The 27,853-nt window shown below is 36.8% G+C and overlaps 1 protein-coding gene across 6 annotated transcripts in view; it reads right to left on the reverse strand.

Annotated features, from left to right (window-relative positions):
• The window catches only part of LOC144977058 (uncharacterized), a 116,189-nt gene that overhangs the window by 16,857 nt on the left and 71,479 nt on the right, over positions 1-27,853 (reverse strand). The window contains exon 1 of one of the 6 annotated variants that reach the window (XM_078921794.1): positions 5,254-5,572. The exons of the other annotated variants lie outside the window; for them this stretch is intronic. The gene's annotated coding sequence lies outside the window, so the exon portion shown is untranslated. Of the gene's footprint in view, positions 1-5,253; positions 5,573-27,853 lie in introns of those variants that run through there. 6 annotated transcript variants of the gene reach the window in all.

The raw sequence follows: 27,853 nt of genomic DNA on the forward strand, positions 1-27,853 counted from the left end.
TCCAAAGAAGAAGGAAACAAAACTAAAAAAAAAAAAGAAAAGAAAAAAAAAGAATAGAATAGCGCCCCAGTCCTGCTATGACACTCCTCGATCCCAACTTGACAGCCTCCTCGGCCAGGTGAGTCCTAAAGCTCTCTACTCACATCTCTCACCCTATCATTAACAGATCCTGCTCTTCAGCTCTGTCTCTATCACACACACACTAACCATCACATTTATTTATATTATATCTTTAATATAATTTATATATTCTATATATAAATACGATTAGAAATAATATATGAATATATTATATATATATTCATACTACGACGGTAAGATAATATTTTCTAAACCACTTAACAGACAATAACAACACGTATTCGTCACTTCAATAATGATAGAAACGGAAATTGAAAACAACAAACATGTATCATAAAAACAAACAGTTCTCTCGTGTCTTCCGTCATTGGCCAATGAGGTCCCGGAAATCATCCATTACTGTAGTATGCACGCTAGATGGCTGGAAGGTTGGTCGGCCTGTACAATGTTTTTTGTTGCTTTTTTTTTTTTTTTTTTGCTGAGCGAGATAAATCATCTTTATTGACCATCAGCATTTATTTAGGCTATAAAGTTCTCTATGTTGTCTGGTGGTATGACACTCGCTTTCGGATCGGAAGGTCTTGGTATCGAGCCTCGCTCGGCGCATGGTTGAGTCCTTGAAAAAGGCTCTTTACTCACATTCTCTCACCGTAGTCAGGTGTAAAATGAGTACCTGGCCGTTAACAGCGTTGTCTCTATCGAAATAGACGTTATATCTCATTCTACATGTTACGTGTTGCTTTTAGTCAGGGTCCCCTTTGTAAAGCGCTTCGAGCACATTTAGTGGATATTGCGCTATATAAAAGCTCACGATTTAGAAAATAGCATATCATGACAATGAAATCAGAAGACCTGTTGCACAATGTATTTATCTAGTCCTCTGGGGAACTGATTTCACACTTCCAACCCGTATTTTTCCCTATTGGTTAACGGCATTTATACATTTAATCATTAGCGTGTTGTTAGAACTATTCGTTATATTATTTTTGCCAGCCAGACATAACTCATTCACTACCTACATGCCATGAATACTATTGGCAGCCACATCCAGTTTCAATACACACGTACAAACACAAACAATCACACAAGCCACACACACACACACACACACACACACACACACGCACAAACTCTCACATATTGATGCTATGCGTTTAGGTAAAATACATACAACAAAACTGTGTGTAACCTTGAACGTTTCTTGTCTGATATAATCTAGTGAGAACTAATCACTAAAATGACCGTCTAACAACAATAAATAACAAGGAGCCGAGTGGCGTCAGTTTCGTTCCTTCTATACAGGGAGAAAGATATGGGAAACAAAACAATATAAGGAAAGTAAACTTATTCGTAGCAGTAAAACAAATAACATGATAACCTGTAAACAACTTGACTCAATTTACTTTTGTATGATGTCACCGCTGCGTCAACGAGAAGCTATTACTATACATGTTGCTAGAGGTTTTTGCATTGTATTCCACAAGCGTCCCGATCCAACTATCCCTTGAGCACACATTGACATTGATGTGAATAGATGAACATTAAAGGAACAACAACATTGGTTTCCTTACATAGCTCATAAAGAAAGAAGGATTGCGTGGTGAAATTGAGCCACAGATATGATTTGTGTGTTTGTATGTGTATATGTGTGTGTGTGTGTTTGACTTGTGTTTGTGTTTGTACGTGTGTATTGAAACTGGAAGGGCTGTCAATGGTATTCATGGCATGTAGGTTGTGTGTGTATATGTGTGTGTGTGTGTGTGTTTATATCTAGGTCCCAGGTTTGAGAGTTTTTGCCAAGATGAGGGTCATTTAAATCGATCGATATTTGAAGGACAAGTTTTCTGGCTGAATTCGGAACTACGTGTTTTTCCATAGAACAACGGCAGTTAACGGATTAATGAGATGATGACAATCATGTCCAGCCACAAATGTGGGTGTGACCAATTAATTCAGTACCTCAATGAAGATAGAACCATAACACACGACAGATCAACTTTGGAATGAAGAGTACTTAATTATCACCAAAACCACTTTGTGGGTGGCGGCGCGCGTATTGATAAATTTCCATCCTTCTCGACAAGGTGGTGGTCATTTTAATCGATGGATATAATTTGAAGAAAATGTGTTCTGGCCAAAAGAAAGGAGGGAAGAAGGGTTGACCCATAGTTAGTAGGACAAGTAGGACTGTGTGTACCAAAGAAATTGAACGTGTGAAAGACTGTGACGAATAAGTATCACGGTAATAAATGATGCGTGACAGATCCGTTCATAACGGAATTAATTTGATGAGGGCAATCATTTATGTTAGGCTAGTCTCGTCTCACATCCATTTCTAAAAATTATTTTGATAATGGGGAAAGTCTTTCAAAAATGATGAAGTTTATTATGACAATCGCGACGACAGTATTGGAATAGTAGGAGGACAAGGACGAAGAGGGACAGGAGGAGAAGGAGGAGGAGAAGCAGGAGGAAGGGATGATGACGATGATGAGGATGATAATGGGTAGGGTAAGGAGGAGGTGGAGGAGAAGGAAGAGTAAGAAGAAGAGGAGGAGAAACTGTATTTATCTCGTGTTCACATTACATACGTTATCAGAATAATACAAGGATGTGAATTGATTGTATGAAAACTCCCTGAAGAAGCCCAGTCCCCAAATCAGAGAAAACTGATACCTTTGCTGTAATAACGAGATGAGATTAACACTGCTGTTTAAAACACTATTAAATCTTTGTCAGAAATCTTTGGCATCCTACTTTTCAAACGCTCATAGATAGAATAGATAGATAGATAGATAGATAGATAGATAGATAGATAGATAGATAGATAGATAGATAGATAGATAGATAGATAGATAGATAGATAGATAGATAGATAGATAGATAGATGTATGGATAAATATATATATATATATATATATATATATATATATATATATATATATATATATATTATATATATATATATATATATAAATAGAGGAGAGGGAATTGAACACATTTATAAAATACATAAACATAGATAGCCAATTCATATGGATTTTTTATAAAGAAAGCAAGAATCAAACACAATATTTAAAAATAATAAAAAATTTAATTTAAAAGAAATAAAATGTTACCAGTTTAAGATGTAATAACTGGAAAAGTCTGCGACTGGAAATAAATCCAAACAACACTCCATCCAAGTCACTAAACAAATAAAATAAACACCAAACAAAACATGTCAAAATGCCCTCTGCAAAAACTTCAACATCGGGCAAAAAACGAAACCTTTTAAATGGGACTCCTTTATCGAGTTCACTTTCATATTTGTCCCGAATAAGCGAAATTAACCGGTTGAGTGATATTATAAATCTCTTCCTTGTTCATTTTAGTTTCTTCCTGGGTTGATGCACATTGTTTCCATATCATAGAGATAAACCACAACTATTTCAGCACTAACAACTTGGTAGAGGGGAAAAAAACCCAAAACTTCAAATATTATTTTGATGGTTACAAGTTGCGTATTTTATTAGGTACGATTATATTTATGAATATTGTATAAATATGTTTAATGTTTTCTTTTCCCCATTTATTTCTTTTGTTTTATACCATATTCCCGTTCCAACGAGTCCGGGTGTGTCCCATGCAGGGCTTAGGATACATCAAGAAATTAATAGGCTTTATCCCCTTTGAAATCCATAATCATGCTCACAACGACATACACGTACATACACACACACACACACACACACACACACAAACACACGCGCGCGCATACCGTATTATGAAACAAAAGGCCATTCATTCATTGACCACCGACAGCATAATCGGGATAGCTCACTTGGAGTGACCAATAGCCGTGCCTGAATGACGGGCCGACTCCTCTTAGTCTTAGTGAACGGGCACAAGGCAGGGGCCTGGCATTAATCGGCACCAGGGGGCAAGTCGTGGGGAGAAAATACCCCTTGTCTTACAATGAATGACCAATCAGACCAAAATGTTACACCGGATTTACAAGATCCATATAACAATGGGGATAACACTCAGTGGGGGCCGTACATTATATATCAATAAATCATTTTAAAATAATAATAATAATAATAATAATAATATAATAATAATAATAATAATAATAATAATAATAAATAATAATAATAAACTAATAATAATAATAATAATATATATAAATAAATAATATAAATAATAAAAATATAATATAATATAATAACAATATTATATTAATAATAATAATAATAATAATAATAATAATAATAAATAATAATAATAATAATAATAATAATAATAATAATAATAATAAATAATAACATGAATTCTTCTTAGAATAAAAAATGACAGATAAATCTAAATTGCTATTAATTTAAAGATTCCATAGAGTACGTATATTCCTGGACTTTGTTCCTGGCTTTTATCTGTGGACCAGTTGTTAATTAGAGTCATGATCAAGAAGCTGGACGGCATGATGGCCGAGAATAATACACTAAAAGCAGGTGGACCTGCGTTTGGGCGCCGCGTTTGGCATCTCTTGTCATTTTCGTTGAACAAGATCCTTAGCCATGGAAACTTAGATACTCCTCACATTGCGGCACTGTCCTGCGGCTGAAGCTTGGGTTATTTCACTTTTTTTTTCAACGAGAAGAGGTTTAAAAGTTTCTACGAGTGAACAAATTTTCTTTTTTTATTATTATTGTTTAAAAGGGAAGAAGAAAAGGCCTCATAAAAATAAAAAGCACGAAAAAAAATCAACAAAACAAAACAAACAAAAGAAAAAGAAAACAAAAACAAATCCTGATTTGTGGTCGTCGATGATATAAGTAGGTAAAGATCTCGTGCGCTTGCTGAATACAAAAAGACGAAATAGATCGAAGAGTGGAAATAAAAACATAAATGATAATTTAATAGATTGATGATAAAAAACAAAACAAATATAACCTAAAATGACAAATATACGAATATATTGATTTAAGATAAATTAATAGACAAATTCCTGTGTATCTAATTCTTCCTCTTCTCCTATTTATCGAGAATCAATCAATTCATCATCGATTTATTAATAGTAAAATATTCTTTATCTTTTTTCACTATTTAAATTATTTATGTAATATATACACAAATATAAACGAATCAAAACACGTATATATCATTTTAAAAATCAAATAATAACATTCTTACCTCAACAAATTGTATTTCTTCGGAAAGTTTGAATGCCGATAGATAGATCGGTTGTCATGCTAACAAATATTTTTTAAACCTCGTGAGAACATCAAACTCATCTCTTTTCAAACTTTTATTTCAGAAACAAACTTGACTTCTTTTTTAATCCCAAAATAAATCAAATTGTATTTATTTGGATTGGTTATATCGCGATCACAACCTAACAGTTTTGTACTAATGTTAAAAACTTTATAAAATAATTGGATTTTAAAAATAAAATATTATAATTGAGAGAGCAAAAATGAATTGTCCGTTCAGGTTGCTAAATCTAATGTTCGGAGACAAACGCTAGCAAACATTATATGTAATATCAGATGGTTAAAAATAAACGGTTGAAAAGTCCCGTCCACAATAATAGAGGAAATGTTTTAAACGTACGTACAGGCACTTGAAAAACTAAATCGGGAATTTCAAGTTATGACATTGGTATTATTTTTGATTTGATAAATGATACAGGCTCGAGACGAACATTAATTTATCTTGCTGGACAAACTTTATAAATCAAAAAAAAGATGTACACTCTCTCTCTCTCTCTCTCTCTCTCTCTCTCTCTTCTTCTTCTTCTTCTTCTTCTTCTTCTTCTTCTTCTTCTTCTTCTCTTCTCTTCTCTTCTCTTCTCTTCTCTCTCTCTCTCTCTCTCTCTCTCTCTCTCTCTCCTCTCTCTCTCTCTCTCTCACACTCTCTCAATCGCCCTCACCCCTTACCCCCCTTACATATGTCCGTGTGTGTGTTAGTGTGTGTGTGTGTGCGTGTGTCAAGTCATAACTCAAAGGTTTGACCTTGGTAGTGATCATGCAAACAATTATAAGATAAATTCCAATAATAATCATTCATGGAGAGTATACTGATGACTCAAGTTAGTAATTGAGAATTGTATTTAGGTGTATATTGTGTAAAAACCTGGTTTATATACGCTAAACCATAGTCCAATAGTGCTTTCTCAACAACAAAGTTAAAATTAAAAAATAATAAAATAAACAGCTTTCGCACAATTCATTTTCAACAAAAACTGTGAATGTTGCACCAGGTTAGTGATTATGTAATCTTGACTCCAATTTGCATAAATATTTCTTCTCCTTCCATCTCCAGCTACCCCATCCCCAATTCCCACCCCTCGCCTATTTCATAGAAGCTAAAATTTCTTGCACTCGAATATTATTTTGCATGGTCTAGAATACATGTCAAGTTGCTATTGACCTTTATGTTCCGTTGAGATCTGATATGACAGTAGATGAATATCTTTCAAGAACTACATCTATTTAAGTAACTTATGACACAGATATCGGGGACAAATTTCTTGGAATGAAATAGTGGAAAATTTCATGCATGAGCGAACATCGCATTAGCCGTGATGATAGAAATCGATGCCATGCGTTTCGGTGAAATACTCACAAAATCCGTCGACTGGGTGCCACTACATAAAACTATGACAAGAAATGAAGTGAGTAGGAAAGTGTCAGAAGACAGAGAATAAAAACCAAATTGATTGATCGAATTAAGTGAGAACTAATCATTGAAATGGTTGTCTAATAACGAAGAGCTGGGTGACGTTAATTTCGTTCCATCTATAAACGGATTTCGATTAAGCTGGCCAGACTATCAGTGTTACATAGTCTTGTTTTACGCAGGTAATGTGTTTATAATTTTTGAGAAAGAGGCCTTTCCATGTTCACCTTGTCGTTAGTAGCAGCACAGCACGTGGCCACACCGACAGAGGGCAAACGGGTTAAAAAAGGGTTTCATGTCGAACCATCAAATCCATCCAATAGGATCTCGGACATGACGACTTAAAACAAAAAAAAAACAAAGAGAGAGAGAGAGAGAGAGAGAGAGAGAGAGAGAGAGAGAGAGAGAGAGAGAGAGATGTTTGTTTTGTTTTTAAGGGTTTTACGGCGCTTGCAACACATTTAGGTTATATCAGCGCCAGTAAAAAGGAAGAAAATGGGATAGTAAAAAGTTCTAGAATTATAATTAAAGCACCCAAGAGAAAGGAAGACAAAGGGGAACTGGGACAAATAGGGATCAGATGCAGATTCCAAGAGCAAACCATCAATGTACTTAGTTTGAGATCACCTATAAGTCTCATACGGACACAAGCACAAAATCCAACAAAGAGGAATACACTCAAATGCTTACATTATACATTAAAAATAACAAACATAATAATACATAACAGGGAGATGATTTACAAGGAAAAAAATATCATCTCCCAAAACAATAATTATGCATTTGACTGTTTCCTCCCAGCCAGAACTCCGGCCAGGGCCAGGACAAAACCAAGTTATCTCATTCCAAGACAAAGACAGAGGGCATTTTGGAAAACAGATATAAGGGGATAGAAGACACCGTATGTACCCCCCTGCCCACTATGGGAGGTCAGGAACCCCACCCAGAGAGAGAGATGGGGGGGGGGGGAAGGAGTGTGTGTGTGTGTGTGTGTGTGTGTGTGTGTGTGTGTGTGTGTGGGTGTGTTGTGGGTCGTGTCTATGTGTGAGAGAGAGTGAGGGGTGGGGGGGGGGGGGGTTGAGGTGAAGGGAGCTGCGTGGGCTGGAGCATAAACGTATGTAGATACTCACAATGCCCTTCCATTTTTCATGATAATCACGTGATTACATTCGTTACAGGTAACTTTTTTAGATCTGAGCAAACAAACACAGCTCTAAATTTCATATTTCCTTAATCTAGATTATTCGTAATAATATATTAGCGTCCTATCCAAAGGATAGCAAATAATTACTATTGTCCGATAAACTCTAACTCCAAGGGACTAATGGCTCTGAAGGACTACTTTCATTTTTAGCACCGACAATATGATATTTATTGTCAAACAATAATAAACCAAGTCAAAGATATATTTATTTATAAAGCTAACCCTCATCAATCGAACCTTGATTCACGCATGACTGAGATCACTATAATATGATCTAGCTCCAGAGGGATATGAAACAAACAAACAAACAAACAAACACTCTGACATGCAAAGCTATTTTCAGATGGGAAAACATGATGATACTATTATTACCACCACAGAACATTAAATGGCAAAGAATGTCATAGAATGAAATCATAAATGTAGCGAAACTGTCATGTGACCGATACAGGCTGGTGAAATGACTCGTTGGTTATATTTCATTAACTTCGTCATTTGTTAATTTATTTTTAAGCAAATATAATACTGACTCAGTTTATAGCTGCACGTTCGTATGAAACATACAGAGCGGATTGAATTTACGTTTGCTAGCTGCTTGGCATTTGTATTCCAATAGGATTCAATAGTCTGATGTCACGTTGCCTAGTAATGAGCAGCTTGGTTCTAAACAATGAAAATCGGTATTTTTTATTCTTCATGCTGGATAGAACTTTTTCACATGTCATGTGATCAGAATGTATAAAATTCAAAACATGATCAGATTTATAATGTTTTTTTCCTCTGGATACACTTTTATGCTCGTCGGAGAAGTACTTCATAAGGGCGTCCGCCATTGTTCCGATAGTTTAGAGCCAGTTATTAAGTTACCTGCGTCATTATGGGGGAAGTGACGTCACGACTGTTGAAGCGTATTAACCAGTTGATTTTGACCATCAAAACCTGAATTTGTGACACACCTACAAACGGGTCGGACAAAGTTACTTGTTTTAAAACAATAACGTGAATGAAATCGACCTCTCCCTGATCATTGTTATCGTTTTTATACCGCCAAATGAGTGACTAGTTATCACACGATTTTCTCGGATTATATTATAAACGAAGTTTACTCATAGCTTTCTGCGTTGGTTCTATAGATAGTTCGAAGATGACGTCACTCGGGTCTTTGTTATTGTTTTTTGCCATCCGCGTTTATGAGTAATGCTCACTGAATTGTATTAACCTGACTATAAACGTTCATGGATACACACAGTTTGGTGTGTTGGTCCGTTATACTTCCGGATGGCAATGTTATGAGCTTCTTAGCCAAGCGCATACATCTATTGATCAAGCGGTAGAACAGTGGGAGAACACTTACATACCATCGATAGTAAAACCTGTGGAGTTCGCTATGTTTACCAATCACTGCCGTTGTTTACATTATGACGACTGTCCGAGAGGCGTGGTCATGTTCCCTTCCACTAAGTTTCTATTCAGAAAGCATTCATTCGTTTGTGTACGTGACCTCCACTTGAAAGAAACAAAACATAGGTAAACATTGGATATCTCCGATATTAGTAATAATAATTAAGACTTGTCACGGATCCTCAAAGTCTATTGTTTTCAAGAAAGGTGAAGGTTGAAGGCAGCTGAAGTCGTTTTTAGCCAGCCAAATACGTGACAGGCCACACCATTAAAATTTGCACTCTCACTTACAGACAATACGATTCAATAGTCTGATGTCACGCCGCATGGCAACGGCGGCCATCTTGGTTCTAAACAAAGAAAATCGTTACTTTTTATTCTTCATGCTGGCTAGAACTTTTCATATGCCTTGGGATCAGAATGTGTTAAAGTCAAAACATGATCAAACGTATGTGTTTTTTTCCCTCTGGATACCCTTTATGCTCGCCGGAGAAATATTTCATACGGGCGTCAGCCATTGTTCCGATAGTTTAGAGCCAGTGTTGCTAAGTTACCATGCGTCATTAGGAAGGAAGTGACGTTACGACTGTTGAATCCTATTGGCTTTTGATTGGTTAACCAAGCTAGAACTAGAATAAGCGAGCTACGTTGCCAGACATAACTACTTGTCGTAGAACTCGAAAGCAGTTATAGATCGCAATATAATTTATTCATTATTGGTGACATTGCTATAGATAGAATGCGCTTGGCCAAGGAGTTCACAACATTGCCATCCGGAAGTATAACGGACCAACACACAAACTCTGTGTAACCATGAACTTTCATAGTCTGGTTAATACAGTTTAGTGAGAACAACTCACAAACGCGAATGGCAAAAACAATAGCAAAGGCCTGAGTGACGTCATCTGCATACTATCTATAGATAGTTCGAAGATGACGTCACTTAGGTCTTTGTTATTGTTTTTGCCATCCGCGTTTATGAGAAATGCTCACTGAACTGTATTAACCCGACTTATAAGCGTTCATGGATACACACCGTTTGGTGTGTTGGTCCGTTGTACTTCCGGATGGCAATGTTATGAGCTTCTTAGCCAAGCGCATACTATCTATAGATAGTAGTTACGCGCTTGGCTAAGAAGCTCACAACATTGCCATCCGGAAGTACAACGGACCAACACACAAAACTATGAACGTTTCTAGTCTGGTTAATACAGTTTAGTGGGGGGTTTTCATAAACGCGGATGGCAAAAAGCAATAACAAAGACCTGAGTGACATCATTTTCGTTCAACCCGTTTACGTGGCTTTCTTTGTTGACGGAAGGCAAATAAAAATTGGGAATTCTCGATGCTCTAAGCTTCTGATACTTATAGCCTTCAAATCGACTTGGCGACGTTCCGGGTTTCTATTCCCGGACGATAATATATCCATTTGCTAAAGTTGGCCTCATATTGGGTTTCCATGAAATCTTATGAGTTGTCAAAAACAATAAAGTAAGTCTATCATATTCGCTCTTCCTCCCCCCCCCCCCCCCCCCTCTTCTTCTTCTTCTCTTCTTCTTCTTCCTCTTCCTCTTCCTCTTCCTCTTCCTCCTCCTCCTCCTCCTCCTCCTCCTCTTCCTCCTCCTGCTCCTCCTCTCCTCTCCTTCCTTCTCTATTCCCGCTCTTTCTTCCTCGTCATTGTCTTTCTCTATCTTGTCCTTTTCCTCTTTTGCATTTGTTTCTATTTCACAACTGACAACCTATGGCCCTTTCCTAATATAGACAGTAGTGCATTTCTTAAAATCTCAACATCGTCAAATTACTTTAGTTAGAATGTCATTCAAGTATATCAAATAAATCACGGTCCTCCTTCTCTCCCCCCCCCCCCTTACCCCTCCTCCTCGTGCTCCCACTCCATCTCTTTTGGGTTTGCTTCTTTTTCACAACCGAAACCGATAGTCACAGCGATTTGTCTATTTCTGTAAATAAGCATTACTAAAAACAAGAAAAGAGAGAGAAAATGATTAAATAAGAATGATAAAACCCATAGCTTCTCCCTTATGATATTGAAAGCTTACATATTTATATGAATTCCTAATAAACAAAAATGAATATAATACCTTCAAAAAAGAACAAAATATCAAACACGGAACGTTTAGGGCTCGAACCCCTTCTTCAGCCAACAACATTAAAAATAATCAAAACAAAAATACATTACTTTAAAAAAATAACAGATTATATAGTTTCTTAAATTCTTAGAAACCGATAGAGTAAACTATTCTATTTCTGATCATTATCAAATCTAAATTCGCGTTTGGGTGTATAATCCGGCCCGACATTATTCCAAATTGAGTCAGTGGTGTCACATATACAATCCATTATTACATTTTAAAGCAGCCTCACGTATCAAGTAATGGTTGAATTCTCATAGGGACTGTTGCTAATGAATTATTTGTGTGTGGCGGTCTCAAGTCCGTAACCAAAGCGAAATGTTTTAAAAGAAAGAGCCATTACATAGATCACACGATATCCACAAGCCAATTATCGAGATCTTCGATTCTCGGGATCTTCACTATCATTACAACGGAGAAACGTGAACAAATATATTTACTGGAGTAATAACCAGGTAAAACTGCTTGTCTTGAACGAATCATTTTCTGTCAATACGATATCTACTGAACCATCCATGGTCAATTAGTGTAAAAATGGCGGCCATGTTCATGGATTGTGTCACAACTGACTCCAATGGCGGACGTGTCAGAGTTGTTTGTTTGTTTTTGCATATAATGATGTTACGGAGCTTGCAATACGTGTAGGTCATTTCAGCGCCAGTAAAAAGGAAAGTTATGCAATACCTAGTTATATAGTTAAAATATAGAATTATAGCACCCAAGAAGACAAATGAGAAGCAGGTGTAGATTCCAAAAGCATACCATCAATGTACTTAGTTTGAGATCGCCTAAAAGTCTCATCTAGACACCAGCACAAGATCCCAAAGTCAACTGTTTGCAAGATATGTTCAAAACAAAAAGAAAAATACTACCGACACATAACAGTGAGATTATTTACAAGGAAAAAAATCGACTCCAAAACTAACTACACATTTAACTCTTCCCCTCAGCCAAGGACTCCAGCTAGGGCCAGGGCAAAACCTGGTAATCCCATTTCAAGACAAAGCCAGAAAGCAACTCAGAAACCAGACATAGGAGACAGAAGACACCGCAAGTGACCTCCTGCCATTATGGAAGGCATGTCAGAGCTGAAAAGATTCAAAATCTTTTTGGTTAAACGACGCCCAATGCGCGAACACGATGAAGAAGAAACAAAGCCCAATGCGCGAACACGAGGAAGAAGAGACAAAGACCAATGCGACCCATCGCTATAATCTGAACAAGACATTAACAGCTAACCTTGAAGTTCAAATGACTAAAAACATGAAATCATGCTTTTATTTTTATTTTTATGTTTTTAAAACACCAAGAAACTATAGTCTTTCTATTAAATAAAAGGTCTCAACGCATTCCAACCGCGATGTCTACGAAATAAATACTCAGCTCCTTAGATCACTAGGACACGTCCTTCGCATGAAAGATGATCGCCCCCCCCCCCCCCCCCCCCCCCCCCCCCCCCAAAAAAAATAATTTTGGATGGAAGTTGGAAGGATAATAACAGACGAAAACGAGGACGACAAAAGACAACGTTACTGGAAAGTAAATGTCGAGAACGACCTTAAAACTGGGGAGATGACATGGGACGAGGCAAATATGGCATCACAGGGCAAGGCGGAATGGCGAATCTGGATGGCTCAATGGGTCAAAGACACAGAAGGAACTAAGGCCTAAGGTAACGTAAGTAAAACACACTAAGCGCACGTCTCATATGTGCCCCATTGTCTCAAATAGGTATTATGGCGAGATGAACTAGTTGGAGAAAATTGAATTTATAGCTACAAATGAAACTTGGGGAAAATATCTATTCTTTACGGTGGGGAACAAAAAACAATTTCTTACATTGCAAAAGACCGTAAGTTCAAATCTTATCATATTAATTGTAAATTCACTTTTCAGGGTCCTATTCATCCGACATATTACCGTTTTGAGACGGCGGGTCACATAATATATCAGACAGTGTATTAAGTCTTTTCAGTCTAGTTCATCACAAGATATTACGCTTTCAAGGCAAGGGGTTTTGAGTCATGCCCCCAACAAGATTTTTTCCTGTATTCGCACTCTTTATTCTAATTAAAAATAGGACTTACGGACTGGGATTTCCAGGTAAAACTATCAACTTGGACGATCCCCAACGGTAAGACTTCTGTTTTTGTATTTCTTATTTGCACAGATTTTTGCTGAAATCATCTACAGTAATAGATAGTATGCACTTGGCTAAGAAGCTCACAACATTGCCAATCCGGAAGTATAACGGACCAACACACAAAACTATGTGTAACCTTGATCGTTTATAGTCTGGTTCATACAGTTTAGTGAGAATTACTCCTAAACGTGGATGGCAAAAAAAAAACAATAACAGAGACCTGAGTGACGTCATCTTCGTTCTATCTATAGAATGAAGACTGGCTCAGCAGGAGAGGGAGTGTTAAAAGTCATCCCTTCCGGACTAACAAAGTCCCTTTTTAACCATTTTGTAAATAACGGAATTTCTAAAGTTGTATATAGATAGAATGCGCTTGGCCAAGGAGTTCACAACATTGCCATCCGGAAGTATAACGGACCAACACACAAACTCTGTGTAACCATGAACTTTTATAGTCTGGTTAATACAGTTTAGTGAGAACAACTCACAAACGCGGATGGCAAAAAGAATAACAGTGACGTCATCTGCATACTATCTATATGACACAATATTCACAGTAGCAGATATCGCTTAAATTAAACACAGAATTCAAATGGTGTCACGTGTATGTGTGTGTGTGTGTGTGTGTGTGTGTGTGTGTGTGTGTGTGTGGGCGATGGAAAGTGATAGATAAGTAGGTAGGTAGGTAGGTTGGTAAGCAGATAGATAGATAAATGGATAAACGGATGGGTGAAAAGATAGATAGACAAGGGAGGGTCGAGGACAGTGAATATAATTTCCCGAGGAACAGGATAATATTCTAATCTAATCAACTGTGGCATAAATCAAAACAACCCTGCATTTATGTTTGAATCAAAATACATGAATAGATCGGCTTGGATGGGTTTTGTGGTTTGTGTGATGGCAAAAACTGACATATTGATAAGGGACGACAAAGCAATAGGTGGGGGGGGGGGGGGGGATTGAGAAGGGGTTGGCGTCTCGCAAAGTGGAAAATTTTCGAATGAAATCAATCCAACCGCAATGTTTACAGTTATTTTCGTCCTACAATACTCCCATGTTTCTGTCCTTGAGGTTTTTCCTTTTCCATGCACCACCGACTCCGGAAACAAAATGACGACCATTTGCCTGTTTGATAAATGCAATACATATGAATTCATACCATAATAAACAAGTTTATCAACCCTGTTGGACATTTTCAATATGTTTTCGACATTGTTGTTATTATTGTTATTATTATTATCATTATTATTATCATTATTATCTTATTTTATTTATTATTATTATTATTATTATTTTTATTATTATTATTATTTATTATCATTATATTATTATTATTATTATTATTATCATTATTATTTTAAGGAGTTTACGGCACTTGCGACACTATTATGTCATTTAGGCGTCATGAAAAAAGGAAGATGATGGAGGAAAAGTTGTAGATCTAAAGTGATAAGCATCAAAGAAAAAGCAAGAGAAAGGGAATGATTCAAATAGGGAAAAGAAGATTCCACGAGTAATCCACCGATGTGCCTATTTTGATATCAATATCTCGCTATGAAGGATGCACTCAAATGTTTATAATATACAATATATTCAAGACTAATAACTACAGTAGTATATAACATAAAGATCGTTTACAAGGAAAAATATCACCTCCCCCCCCCCCCCCCCCCCCCCCAGCTAGCTCTAAGGGTCCCCTCCAGAATCAGGGTTTTAAAAAACGAGCTATCTCAATCTAAAACAAAGATAGAGTGCAACATGAAACGGGAAAACAGAGATATCGGGGGATACAGCAAATGTGACCTCTCCTCTTTAAGAGAGGTCAAACGAACCCACCTAGTTTTCGACACGATCATAGTAAGTGTGATTGAGGTGATATGGACAAAGCAATAAATAGCATCAATTTATTTAATGAGAGCCAAGCTGTAATCAATGTAATCAGGGTTGCGAGATTATTTTTTGAAAAAAAAATACCAAACCAAGTCGTAGAAAAAAAAGCAAAAAGGTCTGAAAGCCAATGCAAACTATTCGCCATTACAACAGTGTTTAAACATGCCCACAATATATTTTTTACTTGAGAATTCATATAGAGCAATATCCACTAAACGTGCTCAAAGCGCTATACAGGGGGTCCCTAGCACAGACTAGGGAGGTCCTGTATTCTCTATGGTCCCTAGCCAACAGCAACATTTAACATGTAGACTGAAACACCGAAACATGACGCCTGTCAGGGGATTTGCAATTTTGTACAATGCTGTCAATGTGCCAGGACACTTTACACCCGAGTACGGTAAGAGAATGTGAGTAAAGGTACTTTCCCAAGGACTCAACTTTGCGCCACTCCGGTCCGAAGGCGAGTGTCATACCACTAGACCACACAATTAATTCCAGTCGATTATCATATTCGCAAATGAGCGCAGGTAGGATTACATCAAAAAGTTATAATATTACATATAAAATTTATGGATTGAATAATTTTAAAACGTCGCGATGTTTACAATATAAACGTGATATGATCTCGTCATATTGCATGCAACGTGTGTCAAAATGTAATTTGACTCGCCCCGTTTGTTTTTTTTTTTTTTTTTTTTTTTTTTTTTGTGATCTCCGTTCAGCCAGTGACATCAATAGAGTAGGCCTACTATAAGTAGATATTGTCTCTATGCATCACCGAACTCAGCACACAGTTTTCAATAAGTAAATGACATCGATGTCTATTTCACACCATCCCGTCATTTCAACCCATTTCTTTGTGTTTATTCCAAATCACAGACTTCTATCTATATAGTCTAATATAATCATGCAAATGGCAGACTAAGCGATGATACCAACATATTTGAATCTATGTGATCGTAGACCATTGTTTTCAAATGTTTCGAAATACTTAGCTTAGCGTTATTGTGCGCTATGTAGTCTAGTGGTACTCGCTTTCGGATCGGAAGGTCCTGGGCTCGATCCTCGCTCGGCGCATAGCTGAGTCATTGGAAAAGGCTCTTTACTCACATTCTCTCACCGTACCCATGTGTAAAATGAGCACCTGGCCGTTAACAGCGTTGTATCTGTCGAAAAAAAATTGTAATATCGCCTAACATGCGTCATGTCTCGTTCTACATGTTACGAGTTGCTGTTGGTCAGGGACCCTTTGTAAAGCGCTTTGAGCACATTTAGTGGAAATTGCGATATATAAAATTTCACGCTTTTTTTTTTTAATTGGAAAATAGCGCAATGGTCTAAAAGTCAATAGAGCGAGTCTATTCGATCGAATTGTCAATCGATGAACTCAAGATCGTACTTACTAATTGATCCCAAGTCTGCGTCCGTCGCCAGCATCAGCAGCTTGGTTCTAAACAAAGAAAATCGGTACTTATTATTCTTCATGTTGGCAAAAACTTTTTCACATGTCATGTGATCAGAGTGTATAAAAGTCAAAACATGATCAGATTTATAATGTTTTTCTCCTCCGGATACACTTTTACGCTCGTCGGAAAAGTATTTCACAAGGGCGTCCACCATTGTTCCGATAGTTTGGAACCAATTACTAAGTTACTAAGCGTCATTACAAGGGAAGTGATGTCACGACTGTTGAAGCCTATTACAAATGTGTACAAGTCGGTTAGGATAGATTTTGATATCCTTTTCTTTACTTTTTTTTTCTCGTTCGGATCATTATGAAATTTATAGAGCTATTTCGGTTTCTATTGTCATGTTATTTTCCTTGCTATTCGCAATTGATCACTTTTCAACAAATTCTATCAAACTGACCAGAAACGTTTAATTCATTTTTCATATCTTCCTGTGTTTGTTAACATTATCTTTTACTTTGAGAGCCAGACCGACCTGGTTTGATAATCACAAATACCATGGACACGACAATATCCCTGAACTCACACCCAAAGTAAGCAGGTAAACCATTTAAAGCATGTTAATATAATATCAGAAGCTGATATACAGAGAAGTGATAAGACATGGAACGAGATAAAAAAAAAAAAAAAAAGAAAGTTAGCTCGGGAAACAGAAGGATAGAAACTGTTTGTCTGTGGCCTATACCCTGACCCAGGGTGAAAAAGGTAATGATGATGATGATGATGATGATGATGATGATGATGATGATGATGATGATGATGATGATGATGATGAATATATCAGTGGCCAAACTCTTTATTGATGCAATTATTACAAGTTTTATCTGTAACTGTAACAACGGGACATCACACACACGCACACACACACACACACACACACACGCACGCACACGTGAATACTCACACAAGCACACACATACACGCAGATGCACACACACAAACACTTACACACATACACACACAATGTGTATCAGTGGTTGCATGTTATTATTATTCAATGAGAAATCAAACCACAATAATGCATTTTCTCTTTAACGACAGCTTATAAAGCCACCATAAGGCACTACTTATATATGAGTGTGTAGTGTGTAAGGATAATTCCACCGTGTCAATTTGGAAAATAGAGGGAATAATTCATCAGATCAAAGCCCCAGTCGACTGAATAGTTTGGTTGTCTCCCTTGCATTCACCATCGCCCATAGATTTATAGATTAAATAGTATTTATACACCTATGCCATCACCCATCAATCAAAATACAGTAACTGGCCTTTTACCCTGTTAACAGCCAAACTCTGGAAAGACGCGTATTAGAAAGAAATTGGCCAGAAAACTCGTCCTTCAAATATCGATCGATTTAAATGATCCTCATCATGTCAAAATTATTCAAACCTGAGACCTCGAGAGCTTTTGCAATGATGAGGGTCATTTAAATTGATCGGTATTTGAAGAACGATATTTTTTGTCCATAATTTGTAAATACGCGTCTTTCCCGAGTACTACAGTTAACTGGCTAAAATAAGCGTTTATCATTTGTGGCGTTGGTAGTTTAGCTGTACGATGTCCCGTCTTAAAACAAACCTCAAGAGATTTTAGGGTGATCAGTGACCAGACGAGCGACAATAATCGCACAGCTAGCATTAAGTCTTTGATAAAACCTATTTCATACATTGTCTCATTCAATTCAGGTGTGAATGAGTACTTGAAAGTAAAGGATATTGTAAAGTGTTTGCTTCCAAAGGAAGCTGTCTAGGAGTTTTACTGTAGAAAATATAATTTTTTCATGAAAGCTGGGAAATAAAGAAAATTTTTGAAGGGATTAAGCTTGGTAAATTCATGAAAATGCCTCTCTTTAATGCTCATTATTTTTACTTTATTACCAAGTCCCGAGATCCAACTCCTTTCAAGGCATTTAATCCTTGGAGACGGAGTTTTATACATATTTTACCAATCCCATCGGACGTGAAGTACCGAAAGCCCCAACCTGATCTTGTCCTGTCCAAAAATAAAGCACACAATCACCTAAAAGGTTGCATGCCATTACCTCCAATTAATGAGAGAGATTCAACTCAATTTTTCTGTAATATTCAACTCTTTCTTTCCACAATGCTTTTCCATTTTTAGTTTACTTAAATATCTCTTTTCAATTTTAATATGTTATAAACTGTAGTATTTCTCTTACTAGCAATATTATCATAATATTGTTACAGTGAATGACATAATCAGTCGGATGGTGAAAAGGTTTGAACTGAGATATTGCCAAGTTTAGTTAGAAGGTCAATTTTTAAAAAATCAAAAATGAGTTCTTGACATAAATTATTAAATCAACCCTTTTTGTACATCTTCGGGAAATATCAAAGCTTAATTTCACTTCTAAATATTTTTTACAGCTAGTCAAGATGAAAAAGTATTAAATTTGAGAAAAGTTGCTGGATACCTTTCCCATACATATGACCATCATGAAAAATCACCCGATTTACTTCAAATAAAGGTTAAAATGCTCTGGAGAGGTAATTCCTTCAGAAAATGAAGAAAAAAAAATTTATAAATAATAATTAAAAAAAAATAAAAAAATAAAATCCAAAATGTTCACCTCCCGACTGATTTTGTCATGCACTGACACATATAATTACGGAGGAATTACTCAAACTTGTCACCACCAGTTTTGTTTGTTTTTGTTTTTGTTTCGTTTCGTTTGTCGTTTTTCTTTTCTTTTTTAAAATTTTTTTTTAAATTTATTTTATTTTGTTTTTGTTTTTGGGGGTATCTTTTGTGAGTTGTTAAAGAAAAATGTTATACGAGGGAACGTACGGCTCAAAAGGACTGCTTTACTGATATTGTGTACTTTGTATCTAACTATAACAATACTAAAGTGAAGGGAGTCTAAGTAACAAACAGATTCTGTTCGCTTTAATGAAAAACGACTTGGGTGTGCAATTTTTTTTAAACATTTCTATTTTCTATGAGACAAAATGGCCGTTGTTTTTTTTAATAGGTTTAATTACTCATGATGAAGAAGATCGTTTTCAAAATTGTTAGTGCATCGCCCAATTTTTAGATACAGATATCGCAAAAGGCTCAACCATCGGCGATAACATTGGTGACACACGATTGGCATGTGGCTTTAGTTCATGAATGGTTTTATACCCAAATTGTTAACAAAAGGCTTACAACGTTTATTTCAAAAGGGCTAATTCGGTTCATATGACAGCTCTGGGCGCATAAAGAGGCTGTCACTACTGCCAAAATACAATTATTATTGTTTTTTTTTTAATAAGAGAGAGAGAGAGAGAGAGAGAGAGAGAGAGAGAGAGAGAGAGAGAGAGAGAGAGAGAGAGATCTTATGTAAATATGACCTCGTTTCAATGTTGGGATCTTGTTTAAATTGGTGGTTTCCCGAGTAGGCGAGAAATTCATAGACTACCTATGCTCGTCATCGTGGTTGTATCTATATATATTTTTTTCCTTTCTTATTTTTTTGCTCTGGTGGACGGGTTGTTTGTTTTTGTTTTTGGATTTGTTTTTTTTTTGTTGTTTTTTTTTGTTTGTTTGTTTATTTTGGGGTCTTTTTAGGGGAAAATAGATGGTGTGAGGGGGGTTGCTTGTTTTGTTTTGTTTTTCTTGTTATAAGGTACACATGAGACATTTAAATCATTTCAGTTCCAACAAAACATAAAATGATAAAAGTTTAAAAAGAGTCCAAATATTTGCATAGAATTGTCAGGCAATAAATACATAAGCAAGACAAGTGGGCCACGTTCTACATTCTGAAACCACATTGATACTGTCACAGGTTCTTTACATTGAGGGGGCATTCCCCGACACGTTTATCATAACATAGAATAGAGAGATGATTTAACTGGGTGAAAAAAAGAAAAATCCGTCTGACTGTTTTAACTGTTTCCCTCAGAGCAAAGAAGGCCAAGCAGAATTCAGGTCATAACCATATAATATCACCCAAAGATAAGAGCACAATGAAGAATCCACCAGCAGGTTCAATATTATGACAATCTATCGGGGTTGAAAAATTACTATCGCATTTAATTTGTGGACAGTCCCAAATATGCCAGGCAGTCGCATTACGATGCAACGTTCGACCAGATGCTCTGCAGTTTCATGTTCTTTGCCACAAAGAGTGCATTGTGGGAGATTGGATGTAGATAGAAACCCCACTGAAGAGGCACGACCTCCATTAGGCAGGTTATGGTACTTAGCCTGTTTGCAGCCACCCAGCGTCTCCACTTGCTGGTGCAGCAGCCTGACAACTTGTCTCCCAGTTTCTAGAAGACGGCGTTCCCGCCCCCGTGAGGGTCCGAATTTTCAATACCGAAACTCAGGGACGGCCAACTTTTCCGAAGGGGTATTCTGCCCACCATGGGCTCGCCATTAGGCTGACAGTAAGTGGGATTTGTGGTATAACGGAGAAGGGTTGGCGGAGTGCTATAAGACAATTATACTGTTATAAATTATTGGAAAATATGACGGTTATGTGTGATGTTCCATTGGAATAGAGATAAAATATGGGTTATTTTATTAATATTTTTCTTATCGAGGTACGGCATCATAATGATATCATAATATTATGAAAGAGAAAAGTTAAGGAGCACCCACTGGTGCAGGAGAAAAATCTGAAAAGGTGTGTGGGTGGCAAATTATGGAGCAGGCACTGGTGTAAGATAAAGACCTGAGTGTGTATGGAAAGCTGCCAGACATAGCTAGAAAGAAAAAGAAAAGAAAATCCCCCCCCCCCCCCCCCCCCCCAAATAAGCCTGCCCCGCAAAAAAAATAAATAAATTAATAAACTAAAGCCCTCCTCAACTGCTGTTGAAGGCTGTTTTTCTATTTTTAACAATGGGGAGTGAAAGTGATTATTTTCTTTTATATAATTGAGCTTTGTTTGGCACTGTACCAATCAACTCCTATTCAGATTTTCCTGCTGCGTTACCATTCAATTTTACTGTGATGTGGCTAGGAGTCTGAGGTCACTGTAACATGAAACAGAAACCGTATTCTCCTATTCTTTTGATGCACGATTCACTGTTACTTGATTATTGGTTGAAATCGATCATTTTTATATATAAATGAGAAAAATTGATGACTACTAGGTCAATCGTTTAATGGCTCCTTTAAATAACTTCCGTCTTTTTCTGACGTTTAACAGGAAAAAAGACCTTTTGTCAAAACCTTATTATATATCACGGCAATATAAAAGACTGGCAACATCACCTAACATCGATAAACATTCAATAAACTGTTCTGTTATCATAACAATTAAATCTATTTATAGATCCTTAGATAGAGATCCAAAAGATTTATAATAAATAATCAAAGCGTGCGGCACTGGTGTGTGATTTTGACATGTCAGATTCTCCAATCTGTTTATTATGAAAATTCACCGCATAGAATTAAAGAAGAAAAAATTGCTTTCTATTCAAAAGAAATAGGAGAACACGGACGATCGGTTCCCAACAATGGTCTTAACTTCGATGAAAGATCGAAGACGGAACGTGGTACGTGACACGTCATGAAAAGCTTTCAATTTCCTAAAAGCCCCCCCCCCCCCCCAACCCCAATCTTCGCGTACGCGAATGAATAGACAAACATAAAAATTATTGAACACAAAAATGGGGATAAAGAAGTTAATTTCATTAATTCTTGAATACCGTAAACGAGAAGAGTTGGTACGTGTAAGGGGAAAGAATTGATAAATTAATTAAAAAGAAGAATTAGAAATCATAAATGGAATCCGACAGGTTCGATTTTCAATTCAACAGGTGGGAAAACCCAACAATTAATAACAATTGTTTAGCTGTGGTTGTCATGTTTAAAGAATCATTGGATAAGATACACATAAAAACACTTACACCCATATATACCCCCCCCCTCCCCATACACACACTTTAAGAAGAAGAAAAAAGGAGTAGCAACAAATATGACATCAAATTAAAGAAAATAATAGAAATGACGAGTTCTTGTGTATTTTTGTTTTATTTGAACGGCCCACGGAACACTTCAATGAGTATCTCGAATTATTCTGCCGTGATATGAGAAAAAGACGCATAACGGGAAAACCTACTTTTTCAGGAAACGCAAAAAACTGTTTTACTTAATAACATTGTAACTATTGGCTCGAATCTAAAAGAATTAATAGATAATTAAAGATAATTTTTTTTTGTTATTTTATTCATGGAACTTGAAAACCAAAATATTTGTATCAACTGTGTAATTCACCAAAAGACCTTTTGCCAAATCCATGATTGGAAATTGATTGACACATGTCTTTGACAGATAGACGCAAAAATATTATGCGTCCATCGCACTTTCGGATGTGTATCCAGTGTGTGACAAACGGACGCATATTGTTTTTGCGTCTGTTTGTCATAGACATGGGCTAATTTAGCGGTAATGTGCATATTGATATACAGTGTCATTTGAGGACGCATATCGCCCAATGGTAAGCTATAATAAGCAAAAACATCATAATCACAGGTCCCTAGAATAATCGGAAGAAACCAACCAAAAACATATAGGATATCAGGCTGAACATGCTTTATTATTTCAGAACAATCGCACCAGTCATGTAAATTTTCATAATATTTTCATTTGCCGTGATTTGATTAGCATTATTTGTATAACTAGTACTAACTCTCTTTCTCTCCCTATTTCGTTATAGTTCACTAACATGGAGTTTGCTTTTGTAATCATTGCTAATATTATCACATACATATTATATTCCATCTCTTCTCTTTAGATAATGAATTGAATCATTACTTAGATGTTAAAATTGCATGCTCGTACACATTCTTTGGAAGAGCAACGTTTCCAACTAGTCAGTGAATGATGAAGGGACATTCACTTGTAGGATTTGCAAAGATTTTTACTCGTGGAGCTAGTTGGTAGGTCTATCCAGTACTTTCGTCTATTGGGGGGGGGGGGGGGCATCAAACCCACAAGTTGTTTCACGATCTCATCCTTCTTGTAAATCCTACACCCCTGGGTTTTGTGCGAAACTTTGGCGTACAAACATATCCGCGTTTTAAAGCTATTTTGAAGAAGAGTGTCTTTGGTGACCCTCGCCTGAATTCAGCACAAACAACCTTAGCTAGGTAGGGACGATTGTCAGCTTTGCTCAATAGATAACTACTGACTCCAGAATCCCAGTTGGCAAACCTCAACGGCATTGTCTGGCAGCCTGCTTCTACGACACATTATTCAAATTCAGATCCAAGATTTTGCCGTCTTTCTGCCTCGGAACTCTTTGGATTCCGGCATGGGTGGAGTCAGCTGCCATAAAAGTATGACCAGGCTCGAAATAGTTGATTGGGATGTGGTTGCTTTTGTAGTAGTCTAATCATTTACAAGATGAAGTAACATAGTATAAAGGGTACAATTTATATTTTGGGCGCTATAGTTATCCAGTGAGAGTGTCACAGATTCGGCATCACGCTTATATATTAGGTAAGAAGCTGATGCAAGGTCTTCAGCTTTTCGTCCTAAAATTGATTCATTCCATATCACGGCAATGTCCTTTTCACTTTTTTTGAAGCCCACTGGTGCAAATGTCTCATTGAATAAGACCAATCTTCTTGTGAAAATGATTCTGTTAAACTGATTCATTCTCGGCAGCAAAATTACTTTTTGCAGATCAGCGGCAAATACTGGCGTTTTCGTTCTTATCTGCATCCCATTGATACCTCTTTCTAGCATTTCTGTATCGTGTCCGATGGATGATTTTTTCGGCACACGGTTCACACCTTTCTTCACAGTTACATAGTTGTTTGTGCAACAAGAAGGACTTACATTTTTCACATTCTTCCTGACCAAGTACAGCTCGAGAGATGTTAAGTTCTTTAAATGCAGAATAGTAGAGTTTCTTTGATATGGCTTTTCCAGTGACTGCGCAAAAGTTTTCGTGCATATCATTGATGATCAGATCAGATGGTAAATATCTCCTGAAAAGCGCGTGTTCACGTCTATAATGAAAAATGCTTGCTTTATATTTCTCTATGTGTTCATGGATAATGCTGTGGTCAATCTTGTGCCAGGGACTATGACGTCCACAATTGTCAACAAGGGGTACTTCTATGACATTGTTTTCGTTAACACCGACATCCTTGAAAGCGCTCCTTATCAGTTTGCCACTATTAGCTTTGAATCCGAGAGTAGTAAGGAAGAACTTTTTGCACACGGGATGGAAGACTCCATCTTCCTGTTTCATTGTATATTTGCATGTACATGACTAGGCACTTTTCTCCTTGGAAAGAATGCCTTCGCCCTGATCTCTGCATTCTGTTTTACTTACCCAAGTCCGTACAAATTTGCGCTGGTCCTTCCAATCCTCTCCCCAAAACATCTGTTAAGCTCCCGTGGCTGGTACTCCAAGAATCTGTCACGGCATATTTTGGAGCAGGTCGGCGAACAACCTTCCAAGACCGAATGCTTTTCTCTCATTCGCAAAGGCTTGTGTATTTCCTAGTCTGCTTTTTGTATCGGCGTCTTGTGCTTTCTCTTTTTTGAGTGAGTAGACACTGTCTCTATTTCTAGATCTGGTGTAGTTATTGTTTCACTCTGCTATCATGGTCTCTATAATCGATGACACACCTGGAACATGCTCTCCTTCAGATATTTCTCCTAAACCGGTAAAGGATGCCGGCGTGGCCGTTTCGGACAAATACTCTTCCTCTTCAGCAAATGGAACTTTAGGGTCAGTAGTTTCGGCGATATATTTAGAAGCAAGTTCCAAATACATTTCAAATTCTGAGTCACTATCTAAACTTTGTTTCTCAATGGTAAATTCAACACAAAATCCATAGCGTTTGCATCTGCTTCTTTTATCTCAACAGCCATTTTACGTGCTTCTACTGCAGATTTTCATATCAGTGATCCGTGTTGAGTTAAACCTATCTAACTCGTCTCCTCCGTTTTTCTTGTTGTCCGTGGATTCTTTAAATCTTTTCCTCTCTGCTTTTATGACACTCATACATCATGTAATTCCTCCTGATAGAGGTTTCACTGTTGATCTGAGCTAGCTGTTTCAATGGAATGTCAATATCTGAATCACTGGAGTCTGATTGTCATGATTTATTTAATCTGGGTTGGCCGAGGTGGAGGTACCGGTGGTTCTTTTAGGGGTTCGATCATATCTGATGAAAGAGATATAAATATGGATATTCAAAAATTGAACGGGAGTGGACTTATTCATTAAAATAATCTTTATCATAAAGTAACGTTGTTATGATATGATATTGAGTTACAGTTGTTTGCCTTTCCCAAAAGAATATTGAAACAGGTTATTGAGGGCTAATTGGATGCATAGCTACTTATTGTCTCAGTCGTTAAGGTTTTCACTTTGATTCAGAGGGTACCGAGTCTGACACAGTCCTAGGTTGGTTTTCAGGTCCGATTGTTTTTTTTAATTTTTCCCACTGTCCTGATCCCAAGTAAGGGGGGTGCGCAGTTTGGACAAATTTCAATGGAAAGGTGGGGGTGCGCACTTTAGCAGAAAGCCGGGGGAGATGGGGGAGGGGGGTGTTCATTTTCACCAAAGAAGGAGGTTTGACCGAATAATTCAACCACAGCAAATTACAGGGACAGTATTTTGTCTATTTAAGAATGAATTTTAAGTTTAATAAGATCAAAAGTAGGGAGGGGAGGTTCGCAAAAATTCCGAAAATTAATGGATGGGGGTGGGCGTCCTTTTGATACACTAGAATACTACTACTACTACTACTACTACTACTACTACTACTACTACTACTACTACTACTACTACTACTACTACTACTACTACTACTACTACTACTACTACTACTACTACTACTACTACTACTACTACTACTACTACTACTACTACTACTACTACTACTACTACTACTACTACTCCTACTCCTCCTCCTCCTCCTCCTCCTCCTCCTCCTCCTACTACTACTACTACTACTACTACTACTACTACTACTACTACTACTACTACTACTACTACTACTACTACTACTACTACTACTACCACTACTACTACTACTACTACTACTACTACTATTATTACTACTATTACTACTACTACTACTACTACTACTACTACTACTACTACTACTACTACTACTACTACTACTACTACCACTAATGTACATACAAATGCTTTAACTGCTACTACTAATACGACAACTACTTATTCTACAACTTATACTTTCATAGTGATATAACGATGATGACTATAATAATAACATTAATATTAATAATTGTCATCATAATGATAATCATAAATATAGTACATGTAATAACAATAACAGTAGTGCTATTAGCATGTAAATCAACATTTGTCTAAGTTAAATATCACAAACACAGATAAACCGTCAATAGCAAATAATTATTAAACATCCTCACTAATATATGACAAGTAATTATATGATTATATACATAAAATCTTTCATCACATGAATAGGAAAAAGATAAAACTCACCCGAGGAAATGAAGAATTCACACCAAAACAACAAGTTACTCGTACGTCTTTCATGATTGATTATTTGATGAAAATTGGAGAACAATGATATGTTCTTTCCACCGTGACCAGTCGTAATAAAAACGGCCGCATATATCTTAATTTTTGGAGAGTGTCTTGGCAGAAAGTCGCATATCAGAAATGCGTCTTTTTGTGAAAGACAAATTATGTCATTCGGTAGACGAATAAGAGAAAAAGACGCATATTACAAAATGCGACCTTCTGTCATATCCACATTCAATATGCGTCGATCTGTCATTCCTCGAAAAGAATTTAAACCAAATTAGGTCAAGTCGCATATTTTCAAAATGAAACAGCTTTTTTATTTTCAACGATTGAGTTACCAAACCCAGATA

Source organism: Berghia stephanieae, chromosome 7 (assembly GCF_034508935.2).
Source record: "Berghia stephanieae isolate SIO BIC M18660-M18661 chromosome 7, UCSD_Bste_1.3, whole genome shotgun sequence".
NCBI lineage: Eukaryota > Metazoa > Mollusca > Gastropoda > Nudibranchia > Aeolidiidae > Berghia > Berghia stephanieae.